At 41.2% G+C, this 27,228-nt stretch overlaps 1 protein-coding gene and 1 long non-coding RNA gene across 7 annotated transcripts in view; one reads left to right on the forward strand and one right to left on the reverse strand.

Moving 5' to 3' along the window:
- The window catches only part of ptpra (protein tyrosine phosphatase receptor type A), a 351,147-nt gene that overhangs the window by 69,082 nt on the left and 254,837 nt on the right, over window positions 1-27,228 (forward strand). The gene's annotated exons all lie outside the window — the stretch shown is intronic.
- Window positions 23,045-27,228, reverse strand: part of LOC138757012 (uncharacterized) — a 35,104-nt gene continuing 30,920 nt past the window's right edge. The window contains exon 3 of the long non-coding RNA XR_011353277.1: window positions 23,045-23,425. This is a non-coding gene — a long non-coding RNA (uncharacterized lncRNA). The remainder of the gene's footprint in view (window positions 23,426-27,228) is intronic.

A 27,228-nucleotide genomic window follows, 5' to 3' on the forward strand; every position in this document is an offset into this window, starting at 1 on the left:
TCTCCGCTGGGGCCTGAGGGAGGGTCTCCGCTGGGGCCTGAGGGGGGGGTCTCCGCTGGGGCCTGAGGGGGGGGTCTCCGCTGGGGCCTGAGGGGGGGGTCTCCGCTGGGGCCTGAGGGGGGGGTCTCCGCTGGGGCCTGAGGGGGGGGGGTCTCCGCTGGGGCCTGAGGGGGGGGGTCTCCGCTGGGGCCTGAGGGGGGGGTCTCCGCTGGGGCCTGAGGGGGGGTCTCCGCTGGGGCCTGAGGGGGGGTCTCCGCTGGGGCCTGAGGGAGGGCCGGGGGGCGCTCCGCTGGGGCCTGAGGGGGGTCTCCGCTGGGGCCTGAGGGGGGGGTCTCCGCTGGGGCCTGAGGGGGGGTCTCCGCTGGGGCCTGAGGGGGGGGTCTCCGCTGGGGCCTGAGGGGGGGTCTCCGCTGGGGCCTGAGGGGGGGGTCTCCGCTGGGGCCTGAGGGGGGGGTCTCCGCTGGGGCCTGAGGGGGGGGTCTCTGCTGGGGCCTGAGGGGGGGGTCTCTGCTGGGGCCTGAGGGGGGGGTCTCTGCTGGGGCCTGAGGGGGGTCTCCGCTGGGGCCTGAGGGGGGTCTCCGCTGGGGCCTGAGGGGGGTCTCCGCTGGGGCCTGAGGGAGGGTCTCCGCTGGGGCCTGAGGGGGGGGTCCGCTGGGGCCTGAGGGGGGGGTCTCTGCTGGGGCCTGAGGGGGGGGGGTCTCCGCTGGGGCCTGAGGGGGGGGGGTCTCCGCTGGGGCCTGAGGGGGGGGGGTCTCCGCTGGGGCCTGAGGGGGGGGGTCTCCGCTGGGGCCTGAGGGGGGGTCTCCGCTGGGGCCTGAGGGGGGGTCTCCGCTGGGGCCTGAGGGGGGGTCTCCGCTGGGGCCTGAGGGGGGGTCTCCGCTGGGGCCTGAGGGGGGGTCTCCGCTGGGGCCTGAGGGGGGGTCTCCGCTGGGGCCTGAGGGAGGGCCGGGGGGCGCTCCGCTGGGGCCTGAGGGGGGTCTCCGCTGGGGCCTGAGGGGGGGGTCTCCGCTGGGGCCTGAGGGGGGGGTCTCCGCTGGGGCCTGAGGGGGGGTCTCCGCTGGGGCCTGAGGGGGGGGTCTCTGCTGGGGCCTGAGGGGGGGGTCTCCGCTGGGGCCTGAGGGGGGTCTCCGCTGGGGCCTGAGGGGGGTCTCCGCTGGGGCCTGAGGGGGGTCTCCGCTGGGGCCTGAGGGGGGGGTCTCCGCTGGGGCCTGAGGGGGGGGTCTCCGCTGGGGCCTGAGGGGGTTCTCCGCTGGGGCCTGAGGGGGGGGTCTCCGCTGGGGCTTGAGGGAGGGCCAGGGGGGTCTCTGCTGGGGCCTGAGGGAGGGCCGGAGGGGGCTCCGCTGGGGCCTGAGGGAGGGTCAGGGGGCTCCGCTGGGGCTTGAGGGAGGGCCGGGGGGGTCTCTGCTGGGGCCTGAGGGAGGGCCGGGGGGGGGCTCCGCTGGGGCTTGAAGGAGGGCTGGGGGGGGGGGGGCTCCGCTGGGGCTTGAGGGCCGGGGGGAGGGGGAGGGGGAGGGGTAGAAAGGACTCGACCAAATGCCCTGTCATTTAAAGCTCCTGTTCCCCCCCAACCCCAGCAAAGCTTTGATCATCCAATCCCTGTGATCCAGAGAGTAATGTGAATAATCTGTAAAAAAAACCCCAAACAATTGAAGTATTGCTTTATTTTCACGAGAATTTACGAACTGTCCTAACTACCCTTTTAGTCACATTTTCTTTGGTGCCCTATTCTTGTGTCGTTTTCTCAATGCAGGGAAATCTTTCACACGAATTGCCTCCAGCACCATTTCCCTTGAATTAGTTTCTTAAGGCATGGTTTGGTCACCAAGCCGCCCCGTGTGCGATCAGACCTTTTCGGTTAACTTCGGAAACCCTCCCCATCGAGAGATTTATGGGCTTTCTTAGCCAAGATTTTACTGTTCGGATCTGTTGGTGCACTGCTGTGTTGTCAAGAGTGTTCCAACTCGTGTTAAACCCAACTTTGAATGTCGGCCTTGACACTGGAACATTATGCGAAACCCAAATTTCGAGACCACTGTTCTCACCGCAGAAGCAAGCTGTGCAGTTCCCTTTAGTCTCTGTGACCTTGATTTGTTGGCGTAATTGCTTCAATCTTATATTTCTCGACGATGAATGCATCACCCTGTGCAGGAGTGTGTCACGAGAACCCATTGATGGAACTGTATGATAATATCAGAAACAAAGCTGAAGTCGTTTGTGTTCTTGGCCCCTAAAAAATGCTGCCTTGAAATGATGATTAGAAGGACGTATTTCATTTAGTTTAAACTAAAATACTTATGATGAAAGGTATTTGGAAAATTCAATGACAGGAACGTTGCAACACAGTTGACTTTTAAGTCTGAAATCAATTTTTACCCCATTGGATGTATTGAAAGTATGTACAAATGAGAATGGAAGCGCTGGATCAAGTCATATGTTTTAACTGTTTAAAAAAAAATGTGTTAAATGATCAGAGAAACATTCAAAATATTAGAAAGGGATTTGTATGACAAAATTCAGTATGGTCTGTCAAATGGAATTCTGGGATCTTGTTTGATTTGTAATGTGAATGAGGGGGGATGTTTTAGTTTGTTTTGAAAAATAGCACTTTGGGAATAATTGCAATGACATCAAATTATTTTTTACCACTATTTGGCATACCAGATAGTACTTGTCCTGTAGTTTCACTGAAATCTCTGCATTGCTTCTTTGAAAGAGGCAGGAGATGGAGAAATGGTTGGGTGGGAATAGTAGCACTGCCACCTTATTATTATTATTTTAATTATAATGATATCTCAGTGGAAATGTTCTGTTTTTAGTTCTGAGAGGAAAAGTTCATCAGAAATTTGGACTGAAATGTACATTTGCGTGGAAACAGGATTTGAGCTGAAATTTGTGGATGAAAGGGCAGAGGAAGTGGAAAGCTTCGAAGCCTTTTTTTAAAAAAATATTGGGTGTGCACTTGAAGCGTTACAAGTTGCTTGGTTGCTGTGGAAGAGAAAACCAGGGTAAAGGAGTGTCGTGGTCATCTTATTGAGCCATGCTTGGAAAAATAAGTTTAAATTCCAACAGCCACCTCAAGAGTTGGGACATTCAAATAACTTAAACTGATATAAATTGGATTGAAATTTTTAAAAAGCCAGTATCATTCATCATTCTGAAACTGCATACATGTTGTAATAAGCTATTTAGTTAATAAATGTCAATTATGGAAGGACACCTGCTGTTGCATAGCTTGGCATTTATTTGATTGCAGAACAGGCATTGCAATCGATTCTTAACTATATTCTGAAACTTTGTGTACAGTTAGAGATGTAGAATAAATGTCAGCCTGACTATTGATGCCTACAATCCCATGGTTGAATTAGCATTCAGAAAATTTGATTTTGATGGATGATTTTCTTTGGTAGTTTCATGCACCTTGTTTCCATCCCATTTCTGAGATGGCTGATGGCTGTAGGACCTTAGATGGAACATGAATATGCAGAGAAGTACTAGGGAGATGTGCTTTCCTGTAGCTTGTCAAATTGGGGTTCTTTGTTTTCCTGACTTGGTTCTCAGCATCTTCCCAAATGATCATTCTCCATTTAGTGTAGTCATAGCTTCGTTTACACCTGGATTCAGAAAAAGCTAGAATGTAGAATATTTTAGCTGAATGCAGGCCCATTAGCCCATGAAGTTGTGTTGATCTACATAAATCTATCCTTTCCCGACCTCATCCCCCTAACCCTCTATTTTTCTTCCATCCATATTCCAATGCAAGGAGTCTTTTAAATGTCTCCATTGTACCATTCTCCACTATCACCCCACAGCAATGCATTCAGGCACCCACCACTTTAAAAAAAAAACTTACCACTGACATCTTCCCTAAACTTTCCTCCACTTGCCTTAAATTGATGTCCTCAGCTATTTGGTATTGTTGCCCTGTCCACCATATTTGTGCCTCTGATAATCTTGTGTATCTCTATTAAGTCGCCTCTCATCGATCATCACTTCAAAGAGAAAAGTCCTAACTCCATCAACCTTGCTTCATAAGACATCCTGGTAACTCTCCTCTGCATCCTCTCTAATGCTTCTGCATCCTTGTAACGAGGTGACCAGAAATAAATGCAATTCTCCATGTGTGGTCTAACCATGGCCCTTGAATTGAATCCCCTGACTCATGTGCCTTCTTAACCACCCAATCAACATGTGCGGCAACCTTCAGGGATTTATCAAGATCCCTCTATTTGAATAGCGGGTAGTCACCTGATGGAGTAGTGGCTGGCCGAGTTGAACCAGCTCCCTCCAGAGAAAAGAAAAAAAAAGTTTGTAAAAACAGAGCTCAATAAACATAAAATACAGGAAGAGAAAGATAAAGTTACAGAGAAGAGACAGAAGATGGCCCCCAAAAGAGAAAATGTAAGAATAACAGAGAAAAGGGAAGAAGGAAAATCACTGGAGAAGAAAGAAGGCGGCCTTACCTGCACGTTGGAGCAGAGAGCCACTGTGGAGAGGAGAGTCCGATCTCCGATGTTGGTGAGTCCCCAGAGAAGCGGTGTCCTCCCGACTGGCGGACTTCAAAAATGGCTCTCAGAGCCAAGAGGAGGTGTGCAGTGCGCAAACAAAAGAAAAGGTTAACACTGGTGGGAGGGGGATTCAGCTGAGGAGCGGCCAGCTGTGGAGTTGCCAGCTGAGAGACGCCCAGTATCGGGGTGTTTGGCTGGGGCATGTAAGCAAGAAAGAAGAGTGGTGAGAAAGAGAATGAAGTGTTGGAAGAGGGTGAACAGCATCGGGGTGACCGGCAGGGGGGGGGGGCGACCTGCGGCAGGAGGCTCAGCAGCAGGTCAGCCTGCAGCAGGGGGCCCAACAGCAAGAGACACAATAGCTGGAGGCCCAGCAAGGATACAGAAGCAGCTCACCAGAGAAGGATGAAGATGCACAGATACCGAGAAGAAGACGACACATACATAGATAGAGACACAGAAGAAAAAGAGGAAGAAGACCAAGAATTTCAAAGGAAAGGTAAAATAGAAGGACAAAATTTAGCTAAAGCCTTTTTTTGAAGAACAAATGAGGTCATTAAAAGAATGGCCATCATTAGAATTTAGTTCAATCAAAAGAAAAATGAAAAAAGCTGAAGACAGAATGCAAAGCTTAGAGTTGGTCATGACTGAAATAGGGAAAAGAGTTGAAAATGTGGAGGAAGGAGAAGCTGCTGTAGAAATGGAGATAAATGATTTAAGAGGGAAGTTGGAAGAGAGCAGAAAAAAAATTAAAGAGACACAAGATTTATTGTCACCAAAAATTGACATATTGACAAACAACATAAAAATAGTGAGCCTGAAAGAAGGGTCAGATATGAAGGAATTCATAAAAGGATGGATCCCGAAGGGAAATCAAAAGGGCGCGTAGAGCACTAGTACCGAAACTGTCACCACATTGTGAAAAATGGTTGAATGTGATTGAACTCGCACCATTCTGTGAAAAGTGAAGGAATGCAAAGTATGTAGATTAGAGCTTGAAGGTAGACAGTACTAGCTAATGGGGCACTTCTTTTCTCGAGCCCCAAGGATGCAAGGATCTGGTTCAGGCTGGTACAGTGACCTAATGTAGTCTATAGCTAGTACTGCGCTTGCTTAATAGAGACATGAATATTAACTTAGATGCCCCTAAGGAGGGAATGAACTAATTAACATAACATGCGACGTATGAAGAGGGAGGAACTGAGTGATACCTGGATTGATGGAAGGGAGAAGGAGAATGTTGTAATGTATTGGGATTCTGATTGGAAGAAGGTAAATGAAGGTGGGGTGATGTTGAGCACGGGACTGTACAAAGGAGTGATGATTCTGAACCTCTGGTGTGTCTCCAGATCAAGGACACCCGACTTTGCAGACTCGAAATAAAGCTGAACCTGTCCTCCAAGACTTTGTCTTCAGAGTAGTGATTGTGAACACTTTATATTTCACAACATCAAAAACCGAGATCCATATTGGTAAAACTTCTAAGATACACGACAAGAGAAGACATACTGGAGCAGGCAAGAAAGAAGGTTAGAGAAGACAATAAGGGACAAAATTTTTTTTTTACCCAGACATAAGCTTTGAACTTTTAAAGAGGAAAGAATTCAACACGGCGAAAACAATCTTATGGAAGAAAGGTTATAACTTTATATTAAGACATCCAGCAGTACTCAAAGTATTTATTCCTGGGGAATGGAATAGACTGTTCTCGGACCCAAAGAAAACCCAAGAATTTGCTGAACATTTGCAGGACAGGAGAAGAGAGAAAGAGGAGGGGAGTGACAAGAAGGAAGACCGCCAAGAAAATATACAAAAATATATAAAAGTATAAAGTAAAGATAATGTGTATATATAAAGATGGATAAGAAAAAGGGAAGAAGGGGAAAAAAAAGAGAGAGTTTTGTTATTTGTATAGGAAAATAGCGGGGGAGAATAATGGTCACTCCAAACTCGGTTGACGATTGCGAGTAAGTTCTCAAACCAAATGGAAAGGGGAGTTGTGGTTGCCGTCAAGGGGCAATCCAAGGAGGGGCGGTTCATTTGGGGTTAAAGGTTATTGCTTGTGGGATTGTTGGAGTATTTAATGTCTGAAGTGCATTGTCATATTAAAAAAGAAAACTTAAGGAAAACTTAAAAAACAGTAATGGAAAAAAAGGGGATGGAGATGGTGACAAGGCGGAAAATAAGTGAAAATAAAGATATAAGATGGCTACGTTGGACTATATGATTATAAACATTAACGGAATATATAACCAAGTTTAAGTGTATCCCATTGGAGAAAAAAAAATCATGTATAATTTACAATGTTTGAAAAAACCTGGGAATAATATATGGAACATAACAGAAAGAGAAGGCCTTGGACCACCATCACCTAAAATGATAAGAAGATAAACACGATCAGATTTAATGTGTATAAGTAGATGATGCGTCTTTTTTGTTTGTATTCCTTTTGTATAAAGATATTGTTTTATTGTATTTATATGTTCAATATTTACCGTTTTTGGAGGTGGGGGGAAAAAAAGAGAAAATGTTACTGAATATTTAAAGAGATGCCTCTGTAGATATATTGGTTGATATGGTTCATAGTGCGATAAATAAAGAATTACTAAAAAAAAATACCTCTATTCATCCACACTTTGAAGGATCCTATGTATTTCACCTTCAAGGTCATCCTTCTAATGTACATCATTTCATGTTTCTCTAGATTGAACTCTATTTGCTACTTCTTTGCTCAACTCTGCGTCCTTTCTAGGTTCTGTTGTAACCTACAGCATTCTACACTATCCAGAAGACATCCAAACTTTGTCATCTGCAAACTTACTGACTCACCCCTCCACTTCTTTGTCCAACCCATTTAAGAAAATCACAAAGATAAGGGGTCTCAGAACAGATCCCTGTGGATTGCCAATAGACTCTGATCTCCAGGCAGAGTTGATAACCTCCAATTATTGATGCCATCTTCATTAACGAATTGCCTGATTGTAGAAACCAAAGAAGGTCCCCTGTTGATTTCTACAGGGAATTTCATTGCGAACGTACTCTTGAACTGCTTTATAAAATAAGAACATAGCAGAAGTAGGGGTAGGGTAGTATTGATGGTGAGAGAAGGGACCGACACGATTGACAGAAAGGATATCAACTCGGAAGATTTGGAATCTATATGGGTAGAACTGAGGAATAGCAAGGGGCGGAAAACGTTAGTGGGGGTGGTATATAGGCCTCCAAATAGTAGTGTAGATGTGAGGGAAGGCATTAAAAGAGAAATTAGAAAAGCGTGCAATAAGGGAACAGCTGTCATCATGGGAGACTTTAATTTGCATATAGATTGGACTAGCCAAATTAGTAAAAATATTGAGGAGGAGGAGGAATTCCTTGAATGTTTACAGGACGGATATCTAGACTAATATGTCGAGGAACCAACTCGGGAGCAGGCCATTTTAGATTGGGTATTATGCAATGATAAGGGGCTAATCAACAATCTTGTTGTACGAGGCCCTTTGGGTAGGAGTGATCACAATATGATGGAATTCTCACTCGACATGGAGAGTGATGAAATTAAAACCGAGACTAAGGTCCTGAATTATGATGATATGAGACAGGAGTTGAGTAAGATTGATTGGATGGTGTTTATGGGGGAGTTGACTGTGGATAGACAATGGAAAGCATTTACAGATCTAATGGAGAAATTGCAAAAATCGTTTATACCGGTTTGGCATAAAAATAAACCAAAAAAGGTGACTCATCTGTTGATAACAAGGGAAATTAGAGACAGCATTAGGTCCAAAGAGAGAGCATATCAATTGGCCAAAAGAAGTACCACAACCGAAGACTGGGAGCAGTTCAAGATGCACCAAAGGAGGACAAAGGGATTAATCAAGAGGGCAAAAATAAATTACGAAAGTAAGCTTGCGGCAAACATAAAAACCGACTGCAAAAGCTTTTATAGATATCTCAAGAGGAAAAGATTGGTGAAATCCAGAGTAGGTCCCTTGCAGTCGGAATCAGCGGAATATATAATGGGGAATAAGGAAATGGCAGACCAATTAAATTCTTACTTTAGTTCTGTTTTTACAAGAGAGGATACAAATAACCTCCCAAGGATGTTGGGAAACAGAGACTAATTCAAGGGAGGAACTGAAAGAAATCAGTATCTCTAAGGACATGGTCTTGGGGAAATTAATGGGATTGAAGGCAGATAAATCCCAAGGGCCTGATAATCTACATCCTAGGGTACTTAAGGAAGTGGACATTCAGATAGCAGATGCTTTAAGAATTATTTTCCAGAACTCGATAGACTCAGGATCAGTACCCATGGATTGGAGGGTAGCTAATGTTACCCCACTATTTAAAAAGGGGGGTAGAGAAAAAGCGGGGAATTATAGGCTGGTGAGCCTTACATCAGTAGTGGGCAAAATGATGAAATCCATTATTAAGGATGTAATAGCGGAGCATATGACTAGCAGAGAAGAGATCATACGGAGTCAACATGGATTTACAAGAGGTAAATCGTGCTTGACAAATCTATTGGAATTCTTTGAGATGGTGACAGGTAAAATAGATGGGGGAGAGCCAGTGGATGTGGTGTACCTGGACTTCCAAAAGGCCTTCGATAAACGACTGGCTTCCAAAATCAAGGCTCATGGGATTGGGGGCAAAGTATTGATGTGGATTGAGAACTGGCTGGCAGGTAGAAGACAGAGAGTTGGGATAAATGGCTCGTTTTCTGAGTGGCAGGCGGTGACCAGTGGGGTGCCACAGGGATCTGTACTGGGACCCCAGCTGTTCACAATTTACATTAATGATCTGGATGAGGGGATTGGATGTAATATCTCCAAATTTGCAGATGACACTAAGCTAGGAGGGGTTGTGTGCATGGAAGAGGGGGTCAGGAAGCTCCAGTGTGATTTGGATAAATTGAGGGACTGGGCAGATACATGGGAAATGCACTACAATGTGGATAAATGTGAGGTTATCCACTTTGGTAATACAAACCGGAGGGCAGATTACTATTTGAATGGCAATAGATTAAGAGATGGGGAAGTGCAGAGAGACGTAGGGGTACTTGTACACCAGCCTCTGAAGGCGAGCATGCAGGTACAGCAGGCGGTTAAAAAGGCAAATGGTATGTTGGCCTTCATATCAAGAGGGTTTGAGTATAGGAACAAGGATACCTTACTGCAGCTGTACAGGGCCTTGGTGAGACCCCACCTGGAGTATTGTGTGCAGTTTTGGTCACCTGATCTAAGGAAGGATGTTCTTGCAATGGAGGGAGTGCAGAGGCGATTCACCAGGCTGATACCTGGAATGGCAGGAATGACTTATGAGGAAAGATTGCGCAAATTGGGATTGTACTCGCTGGAGTTTAGAAGATTGAGAGGGGATCTCATAGAGACCTATAAAATTCTGGCAGGACTGGACAGAGTGGATGCAGATGGGATGTTTCCAAGGATTGGAAAATCCAGAACCCGGTGCCATGGTTTGAGGATAAGAGGCAAACCATTTAGGACCGAGATGAGGAGGAATTTCTTTACCCAGAGGGTGGTGAATCTGTGGAATTCATTGCCACAGAGGGCAGTAGAGGCAGGTTCATTAAATCTATTTAAGAGGGAATTAGATCTGTTTCTTCAGTATAAGGGTATTAAAGGTTACAGAGAGAAGGTGGGGACGGGGTACTGAACTTTAAGATCAGCCATGATCTCGTTGAATGGTGGAGCAGGCTCGAAGGGTCGAATGACCTACTGCTCCTATCTTCTATGTTTCTATGTTTCTATTTGTCCCATTGAGCCTCAATAAGATCGTGGCTGATCGGGCCATGGACTCTTCCCCCACCCCCCCCACCATTCTCTATAACTCTTAACTCCCCTGTCCTTCAAATATCTAATTGTCATGACTGCTTCTTTTTGGGCAGAGAATTCCCACAGATTTTATACTCTCTGGGAGTAATACTTCCTTAACTCTATTTTAAATTAACTCCCTTGAATTTTGAGGTTATGTTCTGTCTTAACTGGCAGTAGATGCAATCTCCCTACTTATATTTTATCCATTCCTTTAATAATTTTGTCTCATCAGATCCTCCCTCATCCTTCTAAACTCCAGTGAGTATAATCCCAGGCTACTCGATCTCTTCTGATTGCCTAATGTCTTAATTTCTGGAATGAAGCTGGATTTCTTTTAAGTGGCTAAAGAACTGCTTCCTGAAACACATTGAGGGTGCCTTGCATCTAGAAATACAGTGAATGTGATTATTATTGCACATCAACTTAGATAAACACATAGAAAAACATTGATCACCATACATGGCTTATTTTGATCTCCCAAAAAGTCTTCAACACCATAAGTCAAGAGGGACTGAGAATCAATTTTCTCAAATTTGTATGTTTTCAGAAATTAATTTCCATTTTAAACCTGCTTCATGATTGCATGCAGCAGGTCCAAGCAGACCCAGTATGTGTCAACGTTCCAACACGTTCATCAATCTTGAAGTATTGCATCGTGGCTTTAATAAGCTCCCACTGCAGGACAGATGGCATACTTTCAACCTATTTTGTCTTCACTCCAGAACCAAATCATCTTAATTTCAATCATTGTTCTACAATCTGCAAATGACACCGATTTATGTGAGAAGGCCGAATTCCAAGTCCTTATCAGTTTGTTTTCTGAAGCTCGAGCTTTGCACAATATCTGCAAAACAAAGGCCTCTTCCAGCATACATTTATGCAATTCTTGGTCTTTCTTTCCTTGCAGTCCACTCTGATTCATGCAGATGTAAAATAGCAAAAGTTATGTGATCATTGTAAAATAGAATAATTACTCTGCTTACTGATATGTATTTTGGGATAATTTGCTAATAGATAATGGAATATTGTAATGATCAATCAGTCTTCTTGTTGAAACATGAAAACTAGGAGAACTATCATGATCCTATATTATCATTTTTATAAATAAAACATCAAGCATTGGTTTAATTTGGTTTTGAGGTGAGAGGCTAACTTCAAATTGGGCGAGCTGCAAGCTAAAGTATAAAATAAATTTATTGTTTTTAGCCAGCATATAATCAGTAATATATTTGATAGCTGCAGGAATTGAAACATAACATTCCGAGTTTCTGAATCAGTGCCTCGGGATCAAGCATTCCATTCCAGTTAGAACCATAGAACATTACAGCACAGAAAACAGGCCCTTCAGCTCTTCTAGTTCTGTACTGAACAATTATTCTGCCTAGTCCCACTGATCTCCACCCAGTCCATATTGTTCCATACCTCTCCCATCCATGTATCTGTTCACATTTTTTACTTAATGTGAAAATTGAGCCTGGATTTACCAATTCAGCTCACAGCTCAATCCATACACCACTGTTCTGTGTGAAGAAATTCCCCTTAAATGTTTCCCTTAAACTTCTCCCCTTTCACCCTTAACCTATGTCCTCTGGCTTTTATCTCACCTAACCTCAGTGGAAAATGCCTACTTGTATTTACTCTGCCTGTATCCTTCATAATTTTGTATACCTGTTCTAAAGCCTCTATGTGAACTTTTTTTTAACATTCTGTAGCCATTGTACAATAGCATTCACGATCTCAGTCCTGTGACAAGCAAGCCCATGATGAATGGAGGCCAGGCTCTGCTCTCCAGAATTAGCATATGTGCACAAAGACACAAATATACTTTGGCCACGTAGGCACAAAGATAACTCTTTGAATACACCTTTCATTGCTATTATGCTATATTCAAATTTTGTATTATCCAAATAAGTTTACTGTAATACAATTTAAATGGTTATGGGAATTAGAAGTGGGTCTCTAACAATTCTTTCTTGTTTTAGATCTATACTTGTACTCAAGTTTGCTTGAAGGCCTATATTTAAAAAAAATACTTTGTGGGATCTTAATGAGGTGAAGATCAATTTTTAGAAACTTTTTGAATCATAACTAATGCTTGTAGATGCAAGCAGCTCATTTGGGCCATTTTAGTATAATCCATCCAAAAAGTTGTTAGATTTGTCTTCAGTTTAACAATGTTTATTAAGTAAATAATTTAAAACAATTCCTGGCATGGTATTCAATTCATTTCAGGTTTACCTTTGTTGGAACCTACTCTCTCACAATAAAAAAATGTCACATTAATTTGCTACTTGATTGGATGAAGTGGATATCGTGGTAGCATTCAAAAGACAGTTGAAAAAAATACTTGTGAACAAATGTACAGTACAGATAAAAGATAGATATACTGTAGGATCAGTTGGACAGTTATTTCAAAGAGAAATACAGACATGAAGAGCTGAGTAGACTTCTGTACTGTCGCACTGAATGATTCTATAATTATGTTAAATTAACTTAAATTGACAATTGTGATTCTTTTGTTCTTGAATGTTTGAGTGACCACATCTTGGGGCAGGTTTCTCCATGTGTATTTCAGTCTATTTTGGTTAATTTCTGCTGCATTGGTTTTGTGTGTTTAATTCTGTGAATTAATCCCATTTCAAGTGAAATTTCATATTGTTTTCTTTATTCTCTATTCATTTTTATGGTAAAGTTTATCAAACATTGCTTATTTAAATATTCTACCTAACTTGTTCTAGTGTGCTAATTTGTACAGTTCTATGACCTATTCCTAATGTTCAACCCATGTAAATTCCACAGTGTCTTCTGGTTTGTCAGCACTTTTTAAAATTTGACTTTTCATTTGGGGGGAGAAAACAAGTTCAAATTATTGGATTAAACAAATGAAGGCACATGGGTAATATTGATTAGGGCAGCATTTATTTCCCATTACATCTATTGGGGATGCGGTGATAAGAGTCCTCTGAGAAATGCTTATCTGCTTTCAGTCCTTCAGTGAAAGTTAGTTAGTTAAGTGTTCCAAATTTTAACCCATTAATGATTATGGAATAACTATTTCCATGTCACAATGATGAATGACTTTGAAAGTGGGTAATGTGGAGGTTGTGATATTTACCTTCATGTCTTGCTCTTGCTATCATGGTGGTTGAGTCAACAAATTTGGGAAATGTTATTGAAACCTTGGCATGATACTTGGCAGTGCATTCTGTAAATGGCTTGCACTACAACTATGATACACAGTGGTATCATGGGGTTTTCTTCTTTGGCTTGGCTTCGCGGACGAAGATTTATGGAGGGGGTAAAAGTCCACGTCAGCTGCAGGCTCGTTTGTGGCTGACAAGTCCGATGCGGGACAGGCAGACACGGTTGCAGCGGCTGCAGGGGAAAATTGGTTGGTTGGGGTTGGGTGTTGGGTTTTTCCTCCTTTGCCTTTTGTCAGTGAGGTGGGCTCTGCGGTCTTCTTCAAAGGAAGTTGCTGCCCGCCAAACTGTGAGGCGCCAAGATGCACGGTTTGAGGCGAGATCAGCCCACTGGCGGTGGTCAATGTGGCAGGCACCAAGAGATTTCTTTAAGCAGTCCTTGTACCTCTTCTTTGGTGCACCTCTGTCACGGTGGCCAGTGGAGAGCTCGCCATATAACACGATCTTGGGAAGGCGATGGTCCTCCATTCTGGAGAAGTGACCCACCCAACGCAGCTGGATCTTCAGCAGCGTGGACTCGATGCTGTCATGGGGTTTTATTGAAAAGCTATAGTGACAGTGAGTCAGGCACCATCCATGGATAGAAATAATCAATAAGCTTTGATCATTTCAATCCATGAATGCTGTCTGACCCTCTGACTACTTCCTTTTTGTTCACTCATGATATCACATCTGCAAAGTTTGTATTTTTCAAACAAGGACTTTGTTCTGAATAATGTTCAGCTTGATTTGCCAGCAAGGCCTGTTTCCGTTTTCATCACCCCCCCTAGCCCTCCCCACCTTCCCTTTTCCAACCTAAACATAAAAGGAACTTCACTCGACCAACACCAAATATAAGGTGAATCGTGGTGTCATCTCCATTTGGATGAATGAGTGCAACCACAAACACTTATTGAGGACAAACCTAGCCAGCTCAATAGTCCACTCTAAACTTTCTCCTCTTCTCCCTACATAATCCTCTTTTAAATATAAGAGCAGGGCCCATAGAAAAAAGAATAAAGGTAATCGGGCAAAGTTATTGTGGTCTTGTGAAAAGGAAATCACCTTTGACCAATTTTTTGGGAGTTTTTGAAGGAGTAGCCAATGCTGTTGAGAAAAAGGTGCTAGTATGTGTATAATACCTATATTTCTAGAAGGCATTTGATAGAGTATCATTTGAAGGCTTCCTGCAAAAAAAAACAAAACTTGTGTGCCAGAGGTAACATAGATAGTATGTTGCCATATTTTGGATCTGGAATCCTTTCATATGAACTAGAAAAGAGAGAAAAGCAGTTATATTTAAAACAGGAGATGTTGATCAAGCTTGTAATGAGCCTTGTAATATTGCAGGAGGTCATACACCATGAGTGGGTCATGAGTGGGAATGGCAGTGAATTATACTGGTCGGCAACTGGAAGCTCAAAGTCACTCCTGTGGACTGAACACGGATACTCTGGAAAGTGATTAGCTGATCATTGTGGTTTCTCCAGTGTAGAAGCCATTCGAGTCATAATCTGAACAAATGGAGGAGCGGGCTGTACAAGTCAGATGGCCAACTTTATTAGGTAGAGGAATACTGAATGCAGTACACAAGATTGGAAGAAATGCATGTGAATCTGCTTCTCTGGAAAAATTGATTGGGTCACTGGACCGTAGGAAGGGAAGAGGTGAAAGCATCTGTTCCTGTTGAATGGAAATATGGTATAAGAAATCGTGGTATATTTTGATGGAAGAGCAGACAAGGGAGTTGCAAAGGGACTGAATGTGCCTGGTGATGAAATCTTATTGGAACTGAAAGAAATTGTGAAGAATGATCTGCTCATTGTGAGTTGCCTGGCTACCTTTATTATTCTGTCTTTGCAGAGAAAGACTATAAGATTATATAAGAACAGAAATAGGCCATTCAACCTCACTATTTAATCATGAGCTGATCCGTTTTTGCATTCAGCCCCTCTGCCTGGCTTTCTCCCCATAACCTTTGATACCCTGGTTAATCAAGAACGGATCAGTCTCTACCTTAAATACACCCAATGTTTTTCCCTCCACAACCACCTGTGGCAATAAATTCCACAGGTTTACCACTGTCTGGCTGAAGAAATTACTGTACATTTCTTTACAGATGCCTTTCAATCCTGAAGATTTGCTCCCTTGTCTTCACATTTCCACCATGGGAAACAATCTTTCTGCATCTATCCTGTCCATGCCTTTCAACATTTGAAATGTTTCATTGAGATCCCCCATTCCCCTAAATTACCTAGAGTACAGTCCATGAGCCATCAAACGTTCCTCATATTATAATCCTTTCATTCGCAGAATCGTTCTAGTGAACCTCCTGTGAACAATCTCCAACGTCAGCACATTCTTTCTTAAATGAGGAGCCCAAAATTGCTCACAGTACTCTTGAGTGAGATCACCTTATAAAGCCTCAACATCACATCTCTCCTTTCGTATTCTATTCCTCTTGGAAAGGTGAGAGTAGAGGTGCAAGAAATAAATGAAATGTGTTGATGGATTTTGTCTGCTATGGGAGAAGGGAATCTATAGTTTGATTCTTGCTTGGCGTGCCACGGAGATAAGGGGTGGGGTTTCAAGTTCTACAGTTTACATAAATGACAGATGAAGGCATCAATGGAAGGGTTGCTCAATTTGCAGCTAACACGACAAATACTGTTTAAGGAAGTATGTAAGTGCTTTTTGGAAGCAGTTTGGAGAAGGGTCACTCAGTTGATATTATGTTAGATTGGCAGCAATTGAAATTGAGTGAGAGAGAACTTGAAAGATGATCCTAGTGATCTTGACAGGAAGGATGTTAGGAGCATGTTTCAATTTGTGAAAGAATGTGGAACTTGAATCCCTTTTTGAATTGCATATAAGACTCTCAGGGTCAAGTCTTTAAAATTCTTTCTCAAAAGCTGGTGGAAACAGATCCTTTGAATATTTTTTAAGGTGGGGATAGATGGAATTTGCATTTTAAGCTTGATTGTGGGAAAATAATTGAGATCGAAGATATTGTTTGCTTTTCAGAAATGGTGTCAAGAGCTTTAAAACACAAGTTAAAGGTGGACAGGTTTTGTTGGGGTCTCTATAATATGATTCCTCTTGAACATCATATGTCTGCAATACTTGAACAGAATCTGACTGTTAAAGATTGCTGAAAAGAAAATGGACTACCTGAGGCTGCATTCGAACCCCAGTCTGGTGATTACAGAAACATGGCTCCAGGACTAATTCCAGACTCAGTGATCCGGTCTATGTAACCATATAACATTTACAGTACGAAAACAGGCCATATCAGCCCCTCTAGTCTGCACCGATTTAAGTGAACTCCACTAGTGCCATCTACTTGCTCCCTGCCCATAACCCTCCAACCCCCTCACATCCATGTATTCCTCCAACTTAAACGACAAAATTGACCCTGTTGTTCCACCTCTTCTGGAAGGTCATTCCACTCAGCCACCACTCTCTGAGTGAAGAAGCTTCCTTTTATGTTACTTCTAAAGTTCTGCCCCCTAACCCTTAACTTATGACACCTCGTTCCAATCTCTCCTACCCTCAAGGGGAAGAGTCCATTCACATCGACTCTTATCTATTCCCTTCATAATTTTATATACCTCTATCAGATCACCCCCTCAACCTTCTACTTTATTGAAGGGTATGGCCAGAGGGGTACCCTGCGCTACTTGTCTGCTTGCTTTTGCTCTCCTTCTCCTGACTATCACCCAGCTACCTGCCTCCTACAGCCTTGATGTGACCTCCTCCTTGTCTCTGCATTCTATGAACTCATTCTTCCTCCCATGAAAGCCATCGAATTGCAGCTCCAATTCGTACCTTGCGTGCTTGGCGTCTGCCCCGTGACATCAGGCACTGCCGCGCGGTGGAGTCCTTGCTCGCATTGGACGAGAGCTCTGAGGAAGAAGTGTTTGAAATGAAGAGTGGCGATTTGGCTTCACTCGAGTCACTGTGTTTGACGGTGGCCATTTTGGAGCGACAGCCTACAGCAAAGTGGCCATTTTTAAGGCATTTCTGGCACCTGGCTTTTCTCACTGGGCACTGGGACCTTCTGTGCTTGTTCTTCCCGCAGAAATAACACTTTGGGGTTGCATCGGGCAGCGTGGCGGCAGTAGTAGGATAGAAGGAGGGCATCCTACTCACATCAGAGTGTGGGGTCCAGCCCCGAAAGTACATTTGTTAGACATATCTCCTTCAGAGCAGATTGACACTTTTGCTTCTGGCAAGATTTGAGGAGGGAGATTGTGCATTTACATCAGTGAGAACTGGTGCACAAATGTCTCTGTTGTGAAGTCTGTATGCTCAACAGAGATAGTGTGTCTAATGGTGAAGTGCAGACCCTTCGACATACCCAGGGAATTCTTGGCCACATTGATTGCTGTAGTTCTGCCCTTGGCTAATGTAAATGAAGCCATGAGGGAGCTTTATGATGCCATCTGTGAAGCCCAGACATCCAATCCTGATTGTTGCTGGTGACTTATATCACACCAACCTGAAAACAGTCTTACCAGGGTTTCAACAGTATGTCAACCTTGCCACTAGAGGAGAGAACACCCTGGATCATGTGTACATCTCGCTCCCACATTGGTTACTCAGATCACATAATCTGTTCTGCCAACCCTGGCCTACAGTCTGCTGGAAAAGCAAACTATGATCAGTTCGTAGGGACATCAGGACGTGCCAGGCAGGAGGGTGCGAGGGGCCACAGCATCACTACAAAACTGCTTTGAAACCACGGATTGGAGCTGTTTCAGGGAGGCAGCCAACCTCAGAGGTCATGAAAACATCAAGGAGTACATGAGCTCAGTGACTGGCTTCATCAGCAAGTGCATTGAGGATGTCACTGAGTTCAAATGTTTCATGACCAGGGCTAACCAGATGCAGAGGTCCGGGCACTTCTCAGAGCTTGTGATTCTGCGTTCAGGACAGGGTCAGGATCAGGATGGCAGTAAAATCAGCCTCTCCTGTGCAATCCAGAAGACAAAATGGGGAACGCACAGAAGATCCACATTCACCTCGGTGATGCCAGTGACACGAGGCGCATTAAGTTACCTTCACTCAATTACAAGTTTATTGGTTCAATAAATGGGCTCCTAAATAAAATTTGATACTAAACTTGAACAAGAGGATAGTAATAGACTGAGTAACAAAAGAATTGCAGAATAGACAGGCAAGTTGCAGATGAAAATACATTTTCCTATATAAAAGATGAGTTGCAACTTTAAATACAGTGCCCATTTGGTTTGATGCTGAAGGCCTCACACCAAGCTATGGCCTGCTGTTGACAGGCTTTGGGGCACCAGTGATTTGGATTTTGGAAGGTGTCAATGGCAAGCAAAGAGTCTTGAATGCAGAGAACTTCCCAATTGCTTTGGGGGGCGGGGGGGGGTGGGGGGGAGGGGGTTGATTTGGAACCAGGGGGTGAGGAGGATAACTTAAATGCCTTGAGCTTGTGTTTATGACTAAAGCGACCGTGAAGGGGTGGAGGAAATGGTGGCATTTGTGGAGCTGGCAGGATTCACAGACACTGTGACTCTGAAGAGACTCTTTTTTTGCTTCTCACTTTTGTCTTGATATTGGTATGAGGCATGATATTACCCTCTTTGTGTCCCTTGACAGGATAAACATGGAAGGGCCTGTCACTGTGCTGCATGTCTAAATTAAAATAAAATTACAAAGGCAATACATTTTTATGTATTTTATATACATGACAATTAATGGAATTTTGAATTCTACTTCTCTCTTTTGTAAATGTGCCTGTTTTCTTGAGTGCAGTTTAGTTACTGGTAAGTAGAAATTTTGCCTGCCTCGCAGGAAAATGAATCTCAGGATAATATGTGATGTCATATATGTACACTGACAATAAATTTGAACTGATGAACTTCGAATCTGTTAAACTTCAAAAAGAATGTGAAAATCCTGGAGAAGGTGCAGAAGAGATTTATTAGAATTAATCAATAGATGAAGGATTTCAGCAACAAGATTTAATGAGAGAACCCGGGATTGTTCTTTTTGGAGTAAGCAAGATTGAAAGAAAGTTAAAGACAAAACAAAATCATGATGGGGGTTGGAAAGGACAGAGAGAAACATTCCCTTGTTTCAAGGATAATTGGAAGGAGATTCCAATATTCTGGCAGAATATTTGGAAGTAGACTGCAATAGTAGAAATTTGAATAAGGTAGTAAACATGACAAGGTCCATCGTAGGCTCTGATTTCTCATCCATTGCAGGCAGGTATGAAGAACAGAGGCAACATCATAAAAATCTTTTACGATCCTGGTTGTCACCACTTCTTACTGCTATCTTCATGCAGAAGAAACAGAAATCTGAAAACCAGCACCTCTGGTTCCTCTCCAACAGTGAACCTCCCCTTGGTACAATAATCATAGTCTAGCACCAAATAAATATTTGTACTACTGCAAGCCATTTTTTATTTGCATGAGCTTTATTGTTAATATCTATATCTATTATTTATATCTTGTGGTTTATTATTTATTATTAGTTTGTAGCGTCTACTTCGGTAGAACAATACATGCACACCAGGTTAGTCAACACAAGACTTTTATTTAGACTTTACAGGCTTCTTTTATATACCTCACATCCCTGTCTCCACGGGACAGGGTGGGACATCATTGAGTTTGCTGCCGATCCACGGGACCAGCAGGTTTGTATTAAGCCCTGTGAGCGTCCCGCGCCTTCCGGCAGGAGATTCCGTGAATCCACGTGCCGCTACTCGGCATGCAGCACTGCGTGGGTGAGGACTCAGCTGTCTTATGGCTCCACACACCCGCCAAAGAACCGTGCCTTTTCGCAATACCGTGCTGTGTGCCCACTTGGCCCGCTACATGGCTGCTCCAAGTGTATTGTTGCAATACAAGGTGCATAATGATAAACTTATCAGCCTCATAAATTCAGTAGGCGTTCATTGTTTAGAGCTTAGTGTAAATCATGGACTTGATCAGGTTCTTGAAAAGGGAGTTAAATACATGTGGATAAGAATGGGATAGTGCTACCAACTTGTTTGGATTCAGTGAGGTTTGTGTCTTCCTGTGGTTTCTTGATTCTGTTGTGCTGGAGAGCTTTTTTTTGTTGTAAATATCTAAAAGTTTTCCTGATTCCTATTTTAGAAATTTTCAATAGTATTTCAAAGTGAGGTCATTATTTGTATCTTTATTTTCATGCAGTTGCAACAAACAATAGCTAAAATATGCATTTTGGATAAATTAACCAGAAAATCATACTTACCAAAAAGCATTTTCCTAATTTGGCATGTTGTCAGTTTAAAGTGGAGAAGGATAGTTTTATAGACAGTTTGTGATGTTCGATGGAATAGAAGGCAGCATTTAGTTAAATGATTAAATGTTGCAGTTCATTTGAATTTGACTCTAATATGGAGAAAAGTGTATGGTATCAGGTCTATATTGCTGATCATCTGGCATGCTTGGGACTTTGGCACTGGACTGGCAGATTGTCAGGATTGTTGGATGTCACTCCAATTATACTCCAATGTACCTAAATTCACCTTTTTAGATGCTAAACAGGATAGTCTCATAAATGTAATAACAAACCCAGTAATTTTCAAGGTAGTCCAGGAAAAAATACCATGTGAGTTAGAGAGGGTGTGGAAATGGCCCACCTGATGAGCCAGATGCTGAACCATCAGGATTTCTGAACTATTGGTCAGAGGATTACTGGAGCAGTATTGTACTGTTTGTTTTCTAAATATGTAACCCTAGATGAAATTGAGGATTAGCTTTAGTGTTTTTATTGAAGTATAAGATTTGCGATTAGAAATTAAATGAACAATGTGATTTTTAAATAAAAACGTTCGACATAAAATAGCTCTGTTTTTAGAAGATGAATACAAAAATATTATCTCCAAAGACCTTAATTTGCATCCCTAATATGACAGTTTACATAATCTGGGGAGGGTGGGATATAAATGCTTATCTTCTGCAATGCCCATACCCTCTCCATCCAGTTTGTATCTAACAGGCAATTACAATTAACAGTAAAGCGGATCAACAGTCTTTCAATATGTTGATTTTTTTTTAAAAAAGAGGGATGAAAGAAATTGCAAAATATAGAATTTGAAGAAAAAAGCAGATCATTCCTCTGGCTTTTGAGGCCATGCCACATCTGAAAGATTGGGCATTTACAAACTAAATTTGGCTGGATCTTTCTCATTTTAGTTTTAACTTGGACCTATTCCCAAATGTGTTCTGTTTTACATTCTATGGTTTCAAGAGCTTGGGCATTTGTTAGCTATACTCTTTTTAAATCTTGGATTGGACTCTTTGAACCTAACTGCTAAAATCAGTCAACAAAGATCAAATTTGTATTATTTTATTGCAAAGGATGTTAAGTGCCCATTAGCCTCAAAGTTCTGTAAATTTTAAGTTACTGTTACACATTTGTTTCTGGAAACTGCTGTCTTTAATTTCAGACAGTTTTAGTTCCTAATTAAGCAGTTCTTGCATTTTCTCTTGCAGTTTATTTTCAATAATCTTATTTGACAGTACGACAGTGAGAGCTTGCAATGGAACAAGGGAGACATTTAAGTTGTAATTAAAAGGTAAAATCCTTCACATATTGAAAATTAAAACTCCCATGTTATTCACAATGTGTGAAGAGAATAGGAGGACTAATGTGCAGCAAAATCTGCAGCCCGCTCCTCAGGCCAACACAGCAACCAGTCATTGAACCTGACAATCAGGCAGACAGGATGCGGATGAGATGCCTGCTCCCATAGGCTGCAGGAATAGCGGTTGAAATGGCCAATCACAACTAGCAGATTGAAGGTGGATCCAATTCAGGCCCTTGCATCTGGGACAACTAATAACAGCCAGCCTCTCACAAGCCACATCCCAGTGGTGACACGGCCGACTGCCTATAAAAGGCAGAGCTGTAGCCCAATAAAGTCAGTGTCGATTACACTCCCTTGGAATGTGAGCCTTCTTTCTACCTCGAGCTGTAACCGTAGTGGCCCTGCTACAGATGTTCCATTGGAACTGAAATCTTAACAAGTTTTCTCTCCACATCATGCATAATTATATCAGCACTTAAGCTTTTTGACTCCCATTATATTTTGTTTTTCCAGGTTCTAATATATCCTAATTTCAAATTGTGTCATCTTCAAGGAAATGTGGGAACAGTATTCCAAATTATTATCTTATTAATCCAAGAAACCAAACTTTGTAGATGTAGCTATAATGAGTTGATAAAATGGATAAACATTTTGCATAACTTCACATTAAGATTTTCATAATGAATAAACAAAGCATATACTGTATTTTTTTTTCAAGCAAAATATTTTTTTTTTTTTAATTTTTTTTATTTTTCACACCATAAATCACATTAGCCATGATATACACTATTTCTTTTCACACATATACAGTGACTTTTTCTCCCCCCCCCCCCCTTTCCTCCCAAACCACCCCCCCACCCCCCCCCCCTCATGCATATACTGTATTTAAAGATATAATGATTACTGAAATCTTAACAAGTTTTCTCTCCACATCATGCATAATTATATCAGCACTTAAGCTTTTTGACTCCCATTATATTTTGTTTTTCCAGGTTCTAATATATCCTAATTTCACATTGTGTCATCTTCAAGGAAATGTGGGAACAGTATTCCAAATTATTATCTTATTAATCCAAGAAACCAAACTTTGTAGATGTAGCTTTAATGAGTTGATAAAATGGATAAACATTTTGCATAACTTCACATTAAGATTTTCATAATGAATAAACAAAGCATATACTGTATTTAAAGATATAATGATATTCAACTTTAAAGAGATGTACAAGAATAAATAAGACTAATTCAAAGAAAATTATCTTGAGCTCATGTTCTCTTCATAGTTCGTCGAAGAATGCGATGCAGGCTCTTAGTCTATGCAGATATTACAACATATTGAGTCAGTCACAGGTAACACTACAAACAATAGTCTTAAAGAGACGAGGCCAAAAATTAACTAAAAATAAAAAACACAATGTTTTAATCATTACATTCCGGCCCCTAATTACTATAATAGACATTAATGGCTAATATATAATAATTACTATTACAGGTACTGTTGCGAGCCCAGAGGACCCCAAAATCCAGCAGCAATAGATATTCATCAAGACAAAAGTTACTTTTAATTATCTTTAAACATGAAAACAGGATCAAACTTTAACTTATCAATACTAACTAACCTAATTTAACCCCCTTCTAATTTTATGCGCACATGTATATAATGTCTGTAAGTTTAGAAAAGTTCTTTGATTCCTAGACCAATCTCACTTCTTATTCCTTCAAGTTTACTGGTTGCAGGCAATTCTTATACTGTGCACAAAATTTAACATTTATGAATTTCACCAGGTGAAATTTGGTGCTTGAAAAGTAAATTGTTACCAGTCAGGAAGGTTCTTGTCGGTTTTCAGAGAGAGATTTGTTGTTCACTGGACACCCACAACTGATGCCTTTTAATCAGTGTCTTGCTGACGAAACTTGCCCCATCAGGATTCTCCAGATGATAATCCTTTCTTTCATCCTACTTTCTCTTATTCCAAGTGAAACATTAGACAGCCAGTCCTCTCCTCTTGTACGAACCACAAGGGCTTAAGAACTCACAACCCGTCTTCAAAGTGGGTTTTTCCACAAGCTTGCAAGCTTTTTTTTGAATATTTTATTTAAAATATAAACAACCATGATGACACCAATAATAATACAAATATATCCTTAAATTTAACATGGTTTATATAGAAAAAAAAACCCTTCTATCCCCTACAATAATACACCCCCTCCCATCTTTAACCCTACTTGCCCCAATTAACCCCTAAAAAAGAAAGGATTAAAAAAAGAGGAAAAAACCAAAGCAAGAATTAATATATCGTGGCATAAGGAAACTCCACTACATCCAGATCAAAATCTTCAAATTTTCCAATTAAAATGATCCAAATACGGGCTCCAAACTTTCCCAAAAATATAGAATTTATCTCTCAAATTATTCCAATGGAATACAAGACCTTAATTCTCAATGCTATCTCTAAGTTTTATCTGATCTTTCCACGTACTTGCTATACATTTCCTCATCACTGCTAATGCCAGTCTCAGAAAAGCCATTTGAAATTTATCCAACTTGTATAATAAATAAATTTCACTTGTATCACCAATTAAAAAAAATGTTTGAATCTAAAGAAAGTTTTATTTTCAAAATATTCTGTAAACAATCCTTAACACGAGACCAAAACCATACTGAGTGTAAAAATGTACCTTTCTGATCATTACATCAAAAGCACAAATCAGAAAAAAAACAAATTATATCTTATTAAATGCTCCAGAGTTAAATATAATTGATGTATAAAATTATAATTTACAAGTCTATACCAGACATTTAGTATTTTTGTTATACTATCATTACAAATGATCTGTTATCCAAATCAACCCCCAAATCTTTTCCCATTTTAATCTTGATTTGTGCAAATCAATTTTAGACATTTTCTGTTGTAATAGTTTATACATTTCAGATATAAATCCTTCCTTCCCTCCATCACGAACCATCATTTCAAACTTTGACTCTTTTGGAATAAACAAATTCTTCCCAAAGGAATCGTACAACATCGATTTACATAGGAACATAGGAAGTAGGAACAGGAGTAGGCCAAAAATGGCTCTTCGAGCCTGCTCCGCCATTCAATACGATCATGGCTGATCTAATTTATGACCTAATTCCACCTACCTGCCTTCTCCCCATATCCCCTAATTCCTCTATCATGTAAAAATTTATCTAACCGAATTTTAAATATGTTTAATGAGGCAGCCTCAACCACTTGCCTGGTTAGAGAATTCCAAACATTCACTACTCTCTGGGAAAAACTATTTTTCCTCATCTCTGTCCTAAATCTACTCCCCTGAATCTTGAGACTGTGTCCTCTCATTTTAGTTTCCCCGGCCAGCTCAAAAAACCTTCCTACATCTATCCTATCCATACCCTTCATAATCCTATATGTTTCTATGAGATCTCTCATTCTTCTGAACTCGAGCGAATACAATCCTAGATGATTTAATCTTTCATCATAAGTCAACCCCTTCATCCCAGGGATCAACCTAGTAAACCTCCTCTGGACCGTCTCCAAAGCCAGTATATCCTTCCTCAAATATGGAGTCCAGAAATGGACAAAGTACTCCAGGTGCGGTCTCACCAGTACCTTATACAGTTGCAACATTACCTCCCTACTCCTGAATTCAATTCCTCTAGCGATGAAGGCTAACATTCCATTTGCCTTCTTAATAACCTGCTGCACCTGCAACCTAACTTTTTGCGATTCATGCACAAGCACTCCCAAGTCCTTCTGCACAACAGCATGCTGTAGTTTTTCACCCTTTAAATAATATTCAGCTCTTTTATTTTTCTTGCCAAAGTGGATAACCTCACACTTACTAACATTGTACTCCATCTGCCAGACCTTTGCCCATTCATCCAGCTTAACTATATCCCTCTGTAGACTCTCCACATCCTCATTACATTTTGCTCTTCCACTCAATTTGGTGTCATCCGCAAACTTTAATAACAAAAAAAGAGTCTGAATTGGTACTTGATATCTTTCATTCTTTCAAATGAAAGAAATTGACTTAATTCAAAGCAATTATTTACTAATTTAATCCCTTTCTGATCCCAAATCTTAAGAAGGCAATCATTAACCATAAAAGGAAAAAGTTTCTTCTGATACAAGTCAGTGTATCTAGATATTTTATCTTGAGTACCAATTTCATTATTTATCCCATCCCAAATATCTATCAAATGAGATAAAATTGGCAACTTACAACAATTTAACATTCCATTTATAAATAAATTGATCTCTTCTATCCTCACTAATTCTATATTCCCCCCCCCCCGCCCCCAAGTCAAAGGACTATCAAGATCAAACATTCTATTTATAAATTTTAGCTGAGTGGCCTTATTGTAATTTAAAAAAAATTGGAAGTTGTAATTCCCCTAATTCATATTTTCATGTTAACTTATGAATAAATACACTTACCATTTTACCATTCCATAAAACTTTCCTAACTTCTGTATGCAAGTCTTTGAAATTTTTTTTAGGAATATTACAAGGAATAGATTGAAAAAAATACTCGTCTAGGAAATACATACATTTTTAGACAATTCACTCTACCAACTAAAGTTATCAGCAAGTCTTTCCATTTAATTAAATCCTCTAATTTATGGAAATAATGGCAAATAATTTAAAGCATATAAATTATTTGTATGTCTATCCATTTTAATACTTAAATATTTAATTTGATGAGTTCATTTAAAATGTACTACTCCTTTACAAGGAGCTTCAGTATGCTTCGGACAATGGCATAAGTTCACTTTTATTCCAATTCACTTTATATCCCAACAATTCTCCAATTGTATTAACTTTTCCCGTAAAACGTTTTAACGACTTGTGGTTCTGTTAAATAAATCAACACATCATCCACAAATAAACTAATCTTAAGTTCATCCAATCCTGTTTTAATACCTTTAATATTCCTTTCCTGCCTTAGTAATTGTGCTAGAGGTTCAATAACCAATGCAAATAATGCTGGTGACAGAGGACAACCCTGTCTAGTAGATCTCTTTCAATTAAAAGATTCAGATAAAAGCCCATTTGTCATAAATCTAGCTTTTTCTTGTTTATATACTGTCTTAATCCAATTTATAAACA

Source organism: Narcine bancroftii, chromosome 3, assembly GCF_036971445.1.
Source record: "Narcine bancroftii isolate sNarBan1 chromosome 3, sNarBan1.hap1, whole genome shotgun sequence".
In the NCBI taxonomy this organism is placed as follows: Eukaryota; Metazoa; Chordata; class Chondrichthyes; order Torpediniformes; family Narcinidae; genus Narcine; species Narcine bancroftii.